The sequence below is a fragment of the Gigantopelta aegis genome, chromosome 8 (assembly GCF_016097555.1).
Source record: "Gigantopelta aegis isolate Gae_Host chromosome 8, Gae_host_genome, whole genome shotgun sequence".
Lineage (NCBI taxonomy): Eukaryota > Metazoa > Mollusca > Gastropoda > Neomphalida > Peltospiridae > Gigantopelta > Gigantopelta aegis.
In genome coordinates, this window is record NC_054706.1 from 78,180,749 (window position 1) to 78,194,056 (window position 13,308).

Here is a 13,308-nt window from a genome sequence, read left to right on the forward strand (position 1 = left end):
TACAGTTGTTTTGTGTACATGATAAAACGCACGGCTATCGGGTTGATTTGTGGGATGAAATGAATAATTGATTTAACAAACAGAACCTACTATTAGACACAAATAACGCTATTGATTGGATTTAGTTTAATAAACTGTTTTGTATTTTTTTTATATGTTATTAGGCCTAGTTAAAGATTTAGTTTTTTAAAATACTTTTTTTTAATTAACGAAGTTTACTTATGTATATAAAAAATATATGTATTGATAACTTTTGCTTATGAAAATAAAAGTAAAAAAATAATTTTTGATTTTGTTTTATTTAAGACTGATGTTCCTGATGGTGACTAATTTTATTTGATAGTCGTTATACAATAATTTATATTGAATATCACATAGGCCAACCAAATAAAACTGCTACCGACCTATAGAATGAATATGTGAATAAAATAAAATAAATCATTTAGTTGTCTATTGTATGACTGTCTTTTTCTCCAGTGTTTGGCAATTCCAAATGTAAATATAAGCCTACCATGTAGGGAGATCTTATTTCCTTTGGGAGGGTGGCTCATTTGCTTTTCACAAACTGAAATCACCCTTTTTAGAATTTTATGACCCCCCCCTTTACAAAAGTCTGGATCTGTCCCTAATATATATTTGTTTTGCTGGAGAAAAGCCTATACTATTTTTAATGCTCCACCCTCTTCTATTTTAAGCAAGGTACGACCCTGCTAAACGATAATAAGATTAGTTCCACCACATAACAAGACACGTTTTACTAACACTGATCTTATCTGCTAGCTTGCAGGCATGTGAACCATACAAAAGTCCCCACAGACTGACTCCATAACTTCCGACCGTCAATATATTGATTATCTCCCTTCCATCACAATTATCGTTCTGCTGGATCAAATTAATTTCTATTGATGACAATGTTAACATGTCTTTAATAAAACTCATATTAGAAGTGTATCTACCTGCACAGAAATGGAGGGTCACATGTTATTTAATAGATTAGTACCTCCCATTTTTGCAGAAAATTGCAGTTCCTGGTGGTTTTTTAAATTGTACTCTGCTGCACAAGTTTCAATCAACAACTAGTGTATTCTGCATAATAAATGTATACTAAAAAGTATAGGCCTAATAATTTATTATTAATTTACAACAGCATAATCAACGTCACATATTACTAACAATCAGAGCTGCAACTCCATAAATATTTGATAGTGCACAGACACAGAACTTTCCGAGTTTGTGTATATATATATATATATACAATACATGCCATATAAACTGATATCACACTGGTGCAATTGAACTTAAATTGTTACTAAAAAAATGGTATCCATATTATTGGCACATGTTAGGTACAGTAAGAAGAAAAGTAAAGTAAAGTTTGTTTTATTTAACGATGCCACTAGAGCACATTGATTTTTTATCTTATCATCGGTTATTGGACGTCAAACATATGGTCATTCTGACACTGTTTTTTAGAGGAAACCCGCTGTTGCTACATAGGCTACTCTTTTACGACAGGCAGCAAGGGATCTTTTATTTGCGCTTCCCACAGGCAGGATAGCACAAACCATGGCATTTGTTGAACCACTTATGGCCAAGAGAAAGGGTGCACACTTTTCTGAAGGAAATTCGGTAAAAAAAAATGGTATCTATATTATTGGCACATGTTAGAAGAAGAAAAAGATAAAGTGGAACTAAAGCCAGCTCTTGGATAATAATGTCTATATGCAGTTATCTATCTTAAAATAATATTCCTACAAATCAAATTATCTATGGACTAGAAAACCAAGTTTGATCATGAAATGATCTCACCAACCCACTCTCCCAAGTGTTTTAACATATTGGATGTTATACTTCAACATGCATTCAAAGTGCAGTGAAACTTGCTCAATGAGGCACCCTATTAAACAGATATTAGAGATACTTCCTAAAACAACATCTCACAAATAACAATCTGTTTAAACAATCACCTCATTAAATAACCACTTCATTCAACAACCACCTTCCTAAACAACAACCTCATTAAACTGCCACCTCATTAAACAATCATTAACAACCACCTCATTAAACTACCACCCCATTAAATAACTACTTCATTCAACATCCAGCTTAATTAAACAACCATCTCACTAAATAACTACCTCATTACATAACAACCTCATTCAGCCACCACCTGCTTTAAGAGGCCACCTTACTATTCAGTCACATTATCTAATGCAGTAACATTAATCTGTTTTAAGCAGCCAGCTGCCTTAAGAGGCCACCTCACTATTCGGTCACATTATCTAATGCAGTAACATTAATCTGTTTTAAGCAGCCACCTGCCTTAAGAGGCCACCTCACTATTCTGTCACATTAGCTAATGCAGTAACATTAATCTGTTTTAAGAGGCCACCTCATTATTCAGTCACATTATCTAATGCAGTAACATTAATCTGTTTTAAGCAGCCACCTGCCTTAAGATGCCAAATAATCTAATACAGTAAATGAATCTACATTATGGGACCACCTGTTACGGGCACCTGTTTAAAATATTCCTTTAGGTGTCTGCTATACACAGGTTTCACTGTAGTTGCTTTTGGTGATACCTTCTGTAGTCATTAGGGGGTTCAAGTTGTGACTAGACAAATCTATTTTTGGGTGTTTTTTTAGTAATCATTCAATTTTGAGACAATACCTAATCTTTGATAAACACATTCCCATGGATAGGACAGCACATACCACAGTAGTTGCTTCTGGTGATACCTTCTGTGGTAACTCATGGTTTCAAGTAGAGATTAATTTGTTTTTGTTTTTTGTCATCAGTAAATTTTAAGGCAATCCCTAATCTCTATTAAACATGTTCTCATAAACAGAACAGCACATACCACATCCCTTGATATACCAGTGATGACCACCACTAGTTGGGATAAACAATAAATGTGTCCACTGACGGGGATCAATCCCATACCCTACAGCACCTCAAGTAAGCTATTTAATCACTGAATCACATTTCAGCATAATTGCTTTGAAGCCATGTTAGATGAAATATTACAGGTTGCAAGTTGCGAAGTGCAGCAGCTTGAAAACATCAATATTGAACAAACACTTGAAGGCATTATTACCACTTGAGTGACTGTCTTCATGTCCTGGCTAAAGTAAGAGATTCATTTGGCTCGGCAGCTGTATTCTTTTGTGAAAAGAAAATATCAGGAAATCACTATCAAGTAGAGCAGTGCAAATAATTTGAAAAATCTATAATTTAATTTTATCTTTTTTAAACCTCACATTTAATTAAAGAGGTTTTTTTTTTATGTATTATTAACAATATATTTTATTCATAATAATTATTTTGTACTGTATAATTTACACTTACAAAAAATATATAAATGAAAAACAAATTAACAAAGATATGGTACAGAATTATTTAATTGAATAACACCCCAGCACATTGTTTGATGAGCAGCTGTTAGGTATCTCACATGGTAAATGTGAATTAGAAGAAAGGAGTGTTGGTTTAATGACACCCCAGCTCACTGTTTGATGACCAGTTATTAAGGAGCCTAATACATGTATTGTGATATTTGGTCTGGACTGTACGTTTGTTTAACAAGACCCCAGCACACTGTCTGTAATTGTGATACTTGGTCTAGACTGTATGTTTGTTTAATGACACCCCAGCACACTGTCTGTAATTGTGATACTTGGTCTAGACTGTATGTTTGTTTAACGACACCCCAGTACACTGTCTGTAATTGTGATACTTGGTCTGGACTGTACGTTTGTTTAACGACACTCCAGTACACTGTCTGTAATTGTGATACTTGGTCTGGACTGTATGTTTGTTTAACGACACTCCAGTACACTGTCTGTAATTGTGATACTTGGTCTGGACTGTATGTTTGTTTAACGACACCCCAGTACACTGTCTGTAATTGTGATACTTGGTCTGGACTGTATGTTTGTTTAATGACACCCCAGTACACTGTCTGTAATTGTGATACTTGGTCTGGACTGTATGTTTGTTTAATGACACCCCAGTACACTGTCTGTAATTGTGATACTTGGTCTAGACTGTATGTTTGTTTAATGACACCCCAGTACACTGTCTGTAATTGTGATACTTGGTCTGGTATGTTTGTTTAATGACACCCCAGCACACTGTCTGTAATTGTGATACTTGGTCTTGTATGTTTGTTTAATGACACCCCAGCACACTGTCTGTAATTGTGATACTTGGTCTGGACTGTATGTTTGTTTAATGACACCCCAGCACACTGTCTGTACTTGGTCTGGACTGTCTGTAATGACACCCCAGTGTGAATACTTGGTCTGGACTGTATGTTTGTTTAATGACACCCCAGCACACTGTCTGTAATTGTGATACTTGGTCTGGACTGTATGTTTGTTTAATGACACCCCAGTACACTGTCTGTAATTGTGATACTTGGTCTGGACTGTGTTTGTTTAATGACACCCCAGTACACTGTCTGTAATTGTGATACTGGTCTGGACTGTACACCCCAGCACACTGTCTGTAATTGTGATACTTGGTCTGGACTGTACGTTTGTTTAATGACACCCCAGTACACTGTCTATAATTGTGATACTTGGTCTGGACTGTGTTTGTTTAATGACACCCCAGCACACTGTCTGTAATTGTGATACTTGGTCTGGACTGTATGTTTGTTTAATGACACCCCAGCACACTGTCTGTAATTGTGATACTTGGTCTGGACTGTATGTTTGTTTAATGACACCCCAGCACACTGTCTGTAATTGTGATACTTGGTCTGACTGTATGTTTGTTTAATGACACCCCAGCACACTGTCTGTAATTGTGATACTTGGTCTAGACTGTATGTTTGTTTAACAACACCCCAGCACACTGTCTGTAATTGTGATACTTGGTCTGGACTGTATGTTTGTTTAATGACACCCCAGTACACTGTCTGTAATTGTGAACCGGCCTCAGTGGCGTAGTGGTTAAGCCATCGGACTACAGGCTGGTAGGTACAGGTTCGCAGCCCGGTACCGGCTCCAACCCAAAGCGAGTTCTTAAGGGCTCAATGGGTAGGTGTAAGGCCACTACACCCTCTTCTCTCTCACTAACTACTAACCAACTAACAATTAACCTACTGTCCTGGACAGACAGCCCAGATAGCTGAGGTGTGTGCCCAGGACAGCGTGCTTGAACCTTAATTGGATATAAGCACGAAAATAAGTTGAAATGAAAATGAAATGTAATTGTGATACTTGGTCTGGACTGTATGTTTGTTTAATGACACCCCAGTACACTGTCTGTAATTGTGATACTTGGTCTGGACTGTACGTTTGTTTAATGACACCCCAGTACACTGTCTGTAATTGTGATACTTGGTCTGGACTGTGTTTGTTTAATGACACCCCAGCACACTGTCTGTAATTGTGATACTTGGTCTGGACTGTATGTTTGTTTAATGACACCCCAGTACACTGTCTGTAATTGTGATACTTGGTCTGGACTGTATGTTTGTTTAATGACACCCCAGTACACTGTCTGTAATTGTGATACTTGGTCTGACTGTATGTTTGTTTAATGACACCCCAGCACACTGTCTGTAACTGTGATACTTGGTCTGACTGTATGTTTGTTTAATGACACCCCAGCACACTGTCTGTAATTGTGATACTTGGTCTGACTGTACGTTTGTTTAACGACACCCCAGCACACTGTCTGTAATTGTGATACTTGGTCTGGACTGTACGTTTGTTTAACAACACCCCAGCACACTGTCTGTAATTGTGATACTTGGTCTGGACTGTATGTTTGTCTAATGACACCCCAGCACACTGTCTTTAATTGTGATACTTGGTCTGGACTGTATGTTTGTTTAATGACACCCCAGCACACTGTCTGTAATTGTGATACTTGGTCTAACTGTATGTTTGTTTAATGACACCCCAGCACACTGTCTGTAATTGTGATACTTGGTCTAGACTGTATGTTTGTTTAATGACACCCCAGCACACTGTCTGTAATTGTGATACTTGGTCTGGACTGTATGTTTGTTTAATGACACCCCAGTACACTGTCTGTAATTGTGAACCGGCCTCAGTGGCGTAGTGGTTAAGCCATCGGACTACAGGCTGGTAGGTACAGGTTCGCAGCCCGGTACCGGCTCCAACCCAAAGCGAGTTCTTAAGGGCTCAATGGGTAGGTGTAAGGCCACTACACCCTCTTCTCTCTCAAACTACTAACCAACTAACAATTAACCTACTGTCCTGGACAGACAGCCCAGATAGCTGAGGTGTGTGCCCAGGACAGCGTGCTTGAACTGGATATAAGCACGAAAATAAGTTGAAATGAAAATGAAATGTAATTGTGATACTTGGTCTGGACTGTATGTTTGTTTAATGACACCCCAGTACACTGTCTGTAATTGTGATACTTGGTCTGGACTGTACGTTTGTTTAATGACACCCCAGTACACTGTCTGTAATTGTGATACTTGGTCTGGACTGTGTTTGTTTAATGACACCCCAGCACACTGTCTGTAATTGTGATACTTGGTCTGGACTGTATGTTTGTTTAATGACACCCCAGTACACTGTCTGTAATTGTGATACTTGGTCTGGACTGTATGTTTGTTTAATGACACCCCAGTACACTGTCTGTAATTGTGATACTTGGTCTGACTGTATGTTTGTTTAATGACACCCCAGCACACTGTCTGTAACTGTGATACTTGGTCTGACTGTATGTTTGTTTAATGACACCCCAGCACACTGTCTGTAATTGTGATACTTGGTCTGACTGTACGTTTGTTTAACGACACCCCAGCACACTGTCTGTAATTGTGATACTTGGTCTGGACTGTACGTTTGTTTAACAACACCCCAGCACACTGTCTGTAATTGTGATACTTGGTCTGGACTGTATGTTTGTTTAATGACACCCCAGCACACTGTCTTTAATTGTGATACTTGGTCTGGACTGTATGTTTGTTTAATGACACCCCAGCACACTGTCTGTAATTGTGATACTTGGTCTAACTGTATGTTTGTTTAATGACACCCCAGCACACTGTCTGTAATTGTGATACTTGGTCTGACTGTATGTTTGTTTAATGACACCCCAGCACACTGTATGTAATTGTAATACTTGGACTGGACTGTATGTTTGTTTAATGACACCCCAGCACACTGTCTGTAATTGTGATACTTGGTCTGACTGTATGTTTGTTTAATGACACCCCAGCACACTGTCTGTAATTGTGATACTTGGTCTGGACTGTGTTTGTTTAATGACACCCCAGTACACTGTCTGTAATTGTGATACTTGGTCTGGACTGTATGTTTGTTTAATGACACCCCAGCACACTGTCTGTAATTGTGATACTTGGTCTGGACTGTATGTTTGTTTAAGGACACCCCAGTACACTGTCTGTAATTGTGATACTTGGTCTGGACTGTGTGTTTGTTTAATGACACCCCAGCACACTGTCTGTAATTGTGATACTTGGTCTGGACTGTATGTTTGTTTAATGACACCCCAGTACACTGTCTGTAATTGTGATACTTGGTCTGGACTGTATGTTTGTTTAACGACACCCCAGTACACTGTCTGTAATTGTGATACTTGGTCTGACTGTATGTTTGTTTAATGACACCCCAGCACACTGTCTGTAATTGTGATACTTGGTCTGGACTGTATGTTTGTTTAATGACACCCCAGCACACTGTCTGTAATTGTGATACTTGGTCTGACTGTATGTTTGTTTAATGACACCCCAGCACACTGTCTGTAATTGTGATACTTGGTCTGGACTGTGTTTGTTTAATGACACCCCAGTACACTGTCTGTAATTGTGATACTTGGTCTGGACTGTATGTTTGTTTAATGACACCCCAGCACACTGTCTGTAATTGTGATACTTGGTCTGGACTGTATGTTTGTTTAAGGACACCCCAGTACACTGTCTGTAATTGTGATACTTGGTCTGGACTGTGTTTGTTTAATGACACCCCAGCACACTGTCTGTAATTGTGATACTTGGTCTGGACTGTATGTTTGTTTAATGACACCCCAGTACACTGTCTGTAATTGTGATACTTGGTCTGGACTGTATGTTTGTTTAATGACACCCCAGTACACTGTCTGTAATTGTGATACTTGGTCTGGACTGTATGTTTGTTTAATGACACCCCAGTACACTGTCTGTAATTGTGATACTTGGTCTGGACTGTATGTTTGTTTAATGACACCCCAGCACACTGTCTGTAATTGTGATACTTGGTCTGGACTGTATGTTTGTTTAATGACACCCCAGCACACTGTCTGTAATTGTGATACTTGGTCTGGACTGTATGTTTGTTTAATGACACCCCAGCACACTGTCTGTAATTGTGATACTTGGTCTGGACTGTGTTTGTTTAATGACACCCCAGTACACTGTCTGTAATTGTGATACTTGGTCTGGACTGTATGTTTGTTTAATGACACCCCAGTACACTGTCTGTAATTGTGATACTTGGTCTGACTGTATGTTTGTTTAATGACACCCCAGCACACTGTCTGTAATTGTGATACTTGGACTGGACTGTATGTTTGTTTAATGACACCCCAGCACACTGTCTGTAATTGTGATACTTGGTCTGGACTGTATGTTTGTTTAATGACACCCCAGCACACTGTCTGTAATTGTGATACTTGGTCTGGACTGTATGTTTGTTTAATGACACCCCAGCACACTGTCTGTAATTGTGATACTTGGTCTGACTGTATGTTTGTTTAATGACACCCCAGCACACTGTCTGTAATTGTGATACTTGGTCTGGACTGTGTTTGTTTAATGACACCCCAGTACACTGTCTGTAATTGTGATACTTGGTCTGGACTGTATGTTTGTTTAATGACACCCCAGCACACTGTCTGTAATTGTGATACTTGGTCTGGACTGTATGTTTGTTTAATGACACCCCAGCACACTGTCTGTAATTGTGATACTTGGTCTGGACTGTATGTTTGTTTAATGACACCCCAGCACACTGTCTGTAATTGTGATACTTGGTCTGGACTGTATGTTTGTTTAATGACACCCCAGCACACTGTCTGTAATTGTGATACTTGGTCTGACTGTATGTTTGTTTAATGACACCCCAGCACACTGTCTGTAATTGTGATACTTGGTCTGGACTGTATGTTTGTTTAATGACACCCCAGCACACTGTATGTAATTGTATTACTTGGACTGGACTGTATGTTTGTTTAATGACACCCCAGCACACTGTCTGTAATTGTGATACTTGGTCTGACTGTATGTTTGTTTAATGACACCCCAGCACACTGTCTGTAATTGTGATACTTGGTCTGGACTGTGTTTGTTTAATGACACCCCAGTACACTGTCTGTAATTGTGATACTTGGTCTGGACTGTATGTTTGTTTAATGACACCCCAGCACACTGTCTGTAATTGTGATACTTGGTCTGGACTGTATGTTTGTTTAAGGACACCCCAGTACACTGTCTGTAATTGTGATACTTGGTCTGGACTGTGTTTGTTTAATGACACCCCAGCACACTGTCTGTAATTGTGATACTTGGTCTGGACTGTATGTTTGTTTAATGACACCCCAGCACACTGTCTGTAATTGTGATACTTGGTCTGGACTGTATGTTTGTTTAATGACACCCCAGCACACTGTCTGTAATTGTGATACTTGGTCTGGACTGTATGTTTGTTTAATGACACCCCAGCACACTGTCTGTAATTGTGATACTTGGTCTGGACTGTATGTTTGTTTAATGACACCCCAGCACACTGTCTGTAATTGTGATACTTGGTCTGACTGTATGTTTGTTTAATGACACCCCAGCACACTGTCTGTAATTGTGATACTTGGTCTGGACTGTGTTTGTTTAATGACACCCCAGTACACTGTCTGTAATTGTGATACTTGGTCTGGACTGTATGTTTGTTTAACGACACCCCAGTACACTGTCTGTAATTGTGATACTTGGTCTGACTGTATGTTTGTTTAATGACACCCCCGCACACTGTCTGTAATTGTGATACTTGGTCTGGACTGTATGTTTGTTTAATGACACCCCAGCACACTGTCTGTAATTGTGATACTTGGTCTGGACTGTATGTTTGTTTAATGACACCCCAGCACACTGTCTGTAATTGTGATACTTGGTCTGGACTGTATGTTTGTTTAATGACACCCCAGCACACTGTCTGTAATTGTGATACTTGGTCTGACTGTATGTTTGTTTAATGACACCCCAGCACACTGTCTGTAATTGTGATACTTGGTCTGGACTGTGTTTGTTTAATGACACCCCAGTACACTGTCTGTAATTGTGATACTTGGTCTGGACTGTATGTTTGTTTAATGACACCCCAGTACACTGTCTGTAATTGTGATACTTGGTCTGGACTGTATGTTTGTTTAATGACACCCCAGCACACTGTCTGTAATTGTGATACTTGGTCTGGACTGTATGTTTGTTTAATGACACCCCAGCACACTGTCTGTAATTGTGATACTTGGTCTGGACTGTATGTTTGTTTAATGACACCCCAGCACACTGTCTGTAATTGTGATACTTGGTCTGACTGTATGTTTGTTTAATGACACCCCAGCACACTGTCTGTAATTGTGATACTTGGTCTGGACTGTATGTTTGTTTAATGACACCCCAGCACACTGTCTGTAATTGTGATACTTGGTCTGACTGTATGTTTGTTTAATGACACCCCAGCACACTGTCTGTAATTGTGATACTTGGTCTGGACTGTATGTTTGTTTAATGACACCCCAGCACACTGTCTGTAATTGTGATACTTGGTCTGACTGTATGTTTGTTTAATGACACCCCAGCACACTGTCTGTAATTGTGATACTTGGTCTGGACTGTACGTTTGTTTAATGACACCCCAGCACACTGTCTGTAATTGTGATACTTGGTCTGGACTGTATGTTTGTTTAAGGACACCCCAGCACACTGTCTGTAATTGTGATACTTGGTCTGGACTGTACGTTTGTTTAACGACACCCCAGCACACTGTCTGTAATTGTGATTCTTGGTCTGACTGTACGTTTGTTTAATGACACCCCAGCACACTGTCTGTAATTGTGATACTTGGTCTGGACTGTATGTTTGTTTAACGACACCCCAGCACACTGTCTGTAATTGTGATACTTGGTCTGACTGTACGTTTGTTTAATGACACCCCAGCACACTGTCTGTAATTGTGATACTTGGTCTGGACTGTATGTTTGTTTAATGACACCCCAGCACACTGTCTGTAATTGTGATACTTGGTCTGGACTGTATGTTTGTTTAAGGACACCCCAGTACACTGTCTGTAATTGTGATACTTGGTCTGGACTGTGTTTGTTTAATGACACCCCAGCACACTGTCTGTAATTGTGATACTTGGTCTGGACTGTATGTTTGTTTAACGACACCCCAGTACACTGTCTGTAATTGTGATACTTGGTCTGACTGTATGTTTGTTTAATGACACCCCAGCACACTGTCTGTAATTGTAATACTTGGACTGGACTGTATGTTTGTTTAATGACACCCCAGCACACTGTCTGTAATTGTGATACTTGGTCTGACTGTATGTTTGTTTAATGACACCCCAGCACACTGTCTGTAATTGTGATACTTGGTCTGGACTGTGTTTGTTTAATGACACCCCAGTACACTGTCTGTAATTGTGATACTTGGTCTGGACTGTATGTTTGTTTAATGACACCCCAGCACACTGTCTGTAATTGTGATACTTGGTCTGGACTGTATGTTTGTTTAAGGACACCCCAGCACACTGTCTGTAATTGTGATACTTGGTCTGGACTGTGTTTGTTTAATGACACCCCAGCACACTGTCTGTAATTGTGATACTTGGTCTGGACTGTATGTTTGTTTAACGACACTCCAGTACACTGTCTGTAATTGTGATACTTGGTCTGGACTGTATGTTTGTTTAATGACACCCGAGCACACTGTCTGTAATTGTGATACTTGGTCTGGACTGTATGTTTGTTTAATGACACCCCAGCACACTGTCTGTAATTGTGATACTTGGTCTGACTGTATGTTTGTTTAATGACACCCCAGCACACTGTCTGTAATTGTGATACTTGGTCTGGACTGTGTTTGTTTAATGACACCCCAGTACACTGTCTGTAATTGTGATACTTGGTCTGGACTGTATGTTTGTTTAACGACACCCCAGTACACTGTCTGTAATTGTGATACTTGGTCTGACTGTATGTTTGTTTAATGACACCCCCGCACACTGTCTGTAATTGTGATACTTGGTCTGACTGTATGTTTGTTTAATGACACCCCAGTACACTGTCTGTAATTGTGATACTTGGTCTGGACTGTGTTTGTTTAATGACACCCCAGTACACTGTCTGTAATTGTGATACTTGGTCTGGACTGTATGTTTGTTTAATGACACCCCAGCACACTGTCTGTAATTGTGATACTTGGTCTGGACTGTGTTTGTTTAATGACACCCCAGTACACTGTCTGTAATTGTGATACTTGGTCTGGACTGTATGTTTGTTTAAGGACACCCCAGTACACTGTCTGTAATTGTGATACTTGGTCTGGACTGTACGTTTGTTTAATGACACCTCAGCACACTGTCTGTAATTGTGATTCTTGGTCTGACTGTACGTTTGTTTAATGACACCCCAGCACACTGTCTGTAATTGTGATACTTGGTCTGGACTGTATGTTTGTTTAACGACACCCCAGCACACTGTCTGTAATTGTGATACTTGGTCTGACTGTATGTTTGTTTAATGACACCCCAGCACACTGTCTGTAATTGTGATACTTGGTCTGACTGTATGTTTGTTTAATGACACCCCAGCACACTGTCTGTAATTGTGATACTTGGTCTGGACTGTATGTTTGTTTAATGACACCCCAGCACACTGTCTGTAATTGTGATACTTGGTCTGACTGTATGTTTGTTTAATGACACCCCAGCACACTGTCTGTAATTGTAATACTTGGACTGGACTGTATGTTTGTTTAATGACACCCCAGCACACTGTCTGTAATTGTGATACTTGGTCTGACTGTATGTTTGTTTAATGACACCCCAGCACACTGTCTGTAATTGTGATACTTGGTCTGGACTGTACGTTTGTTTAATGACACCCCAGCACACTGTCTGTAATTGTGATACTTGGTCTGGACTGTATGTTTGTTTAAGGACACCCCAGTACACTGTCTGTAATTGTGATACTTGGTCTGGACTGTACGTTTGTTTAATGACACCCCAGCACACTGTCTGTAATTGTGATTCTTG

At 39.6% G+C, this 13,308-nt stretch overlaps 1 protein-coding gene across 4 annotated transcripts in view; it reads right to left on the bottom strand.

Annotated features, from left to right (window-relative positions):
* Window positions 1-13,308, bottom strand: part of LOC121379375 (zinc finger MIZ domain-containing protein 1-like) — a 241,183-nt gene that overhangs the window by 84,450 nt on the left and 143,425 nt on the right. The gene's annotated exons all lie outside the window — the stretch shown is intronic.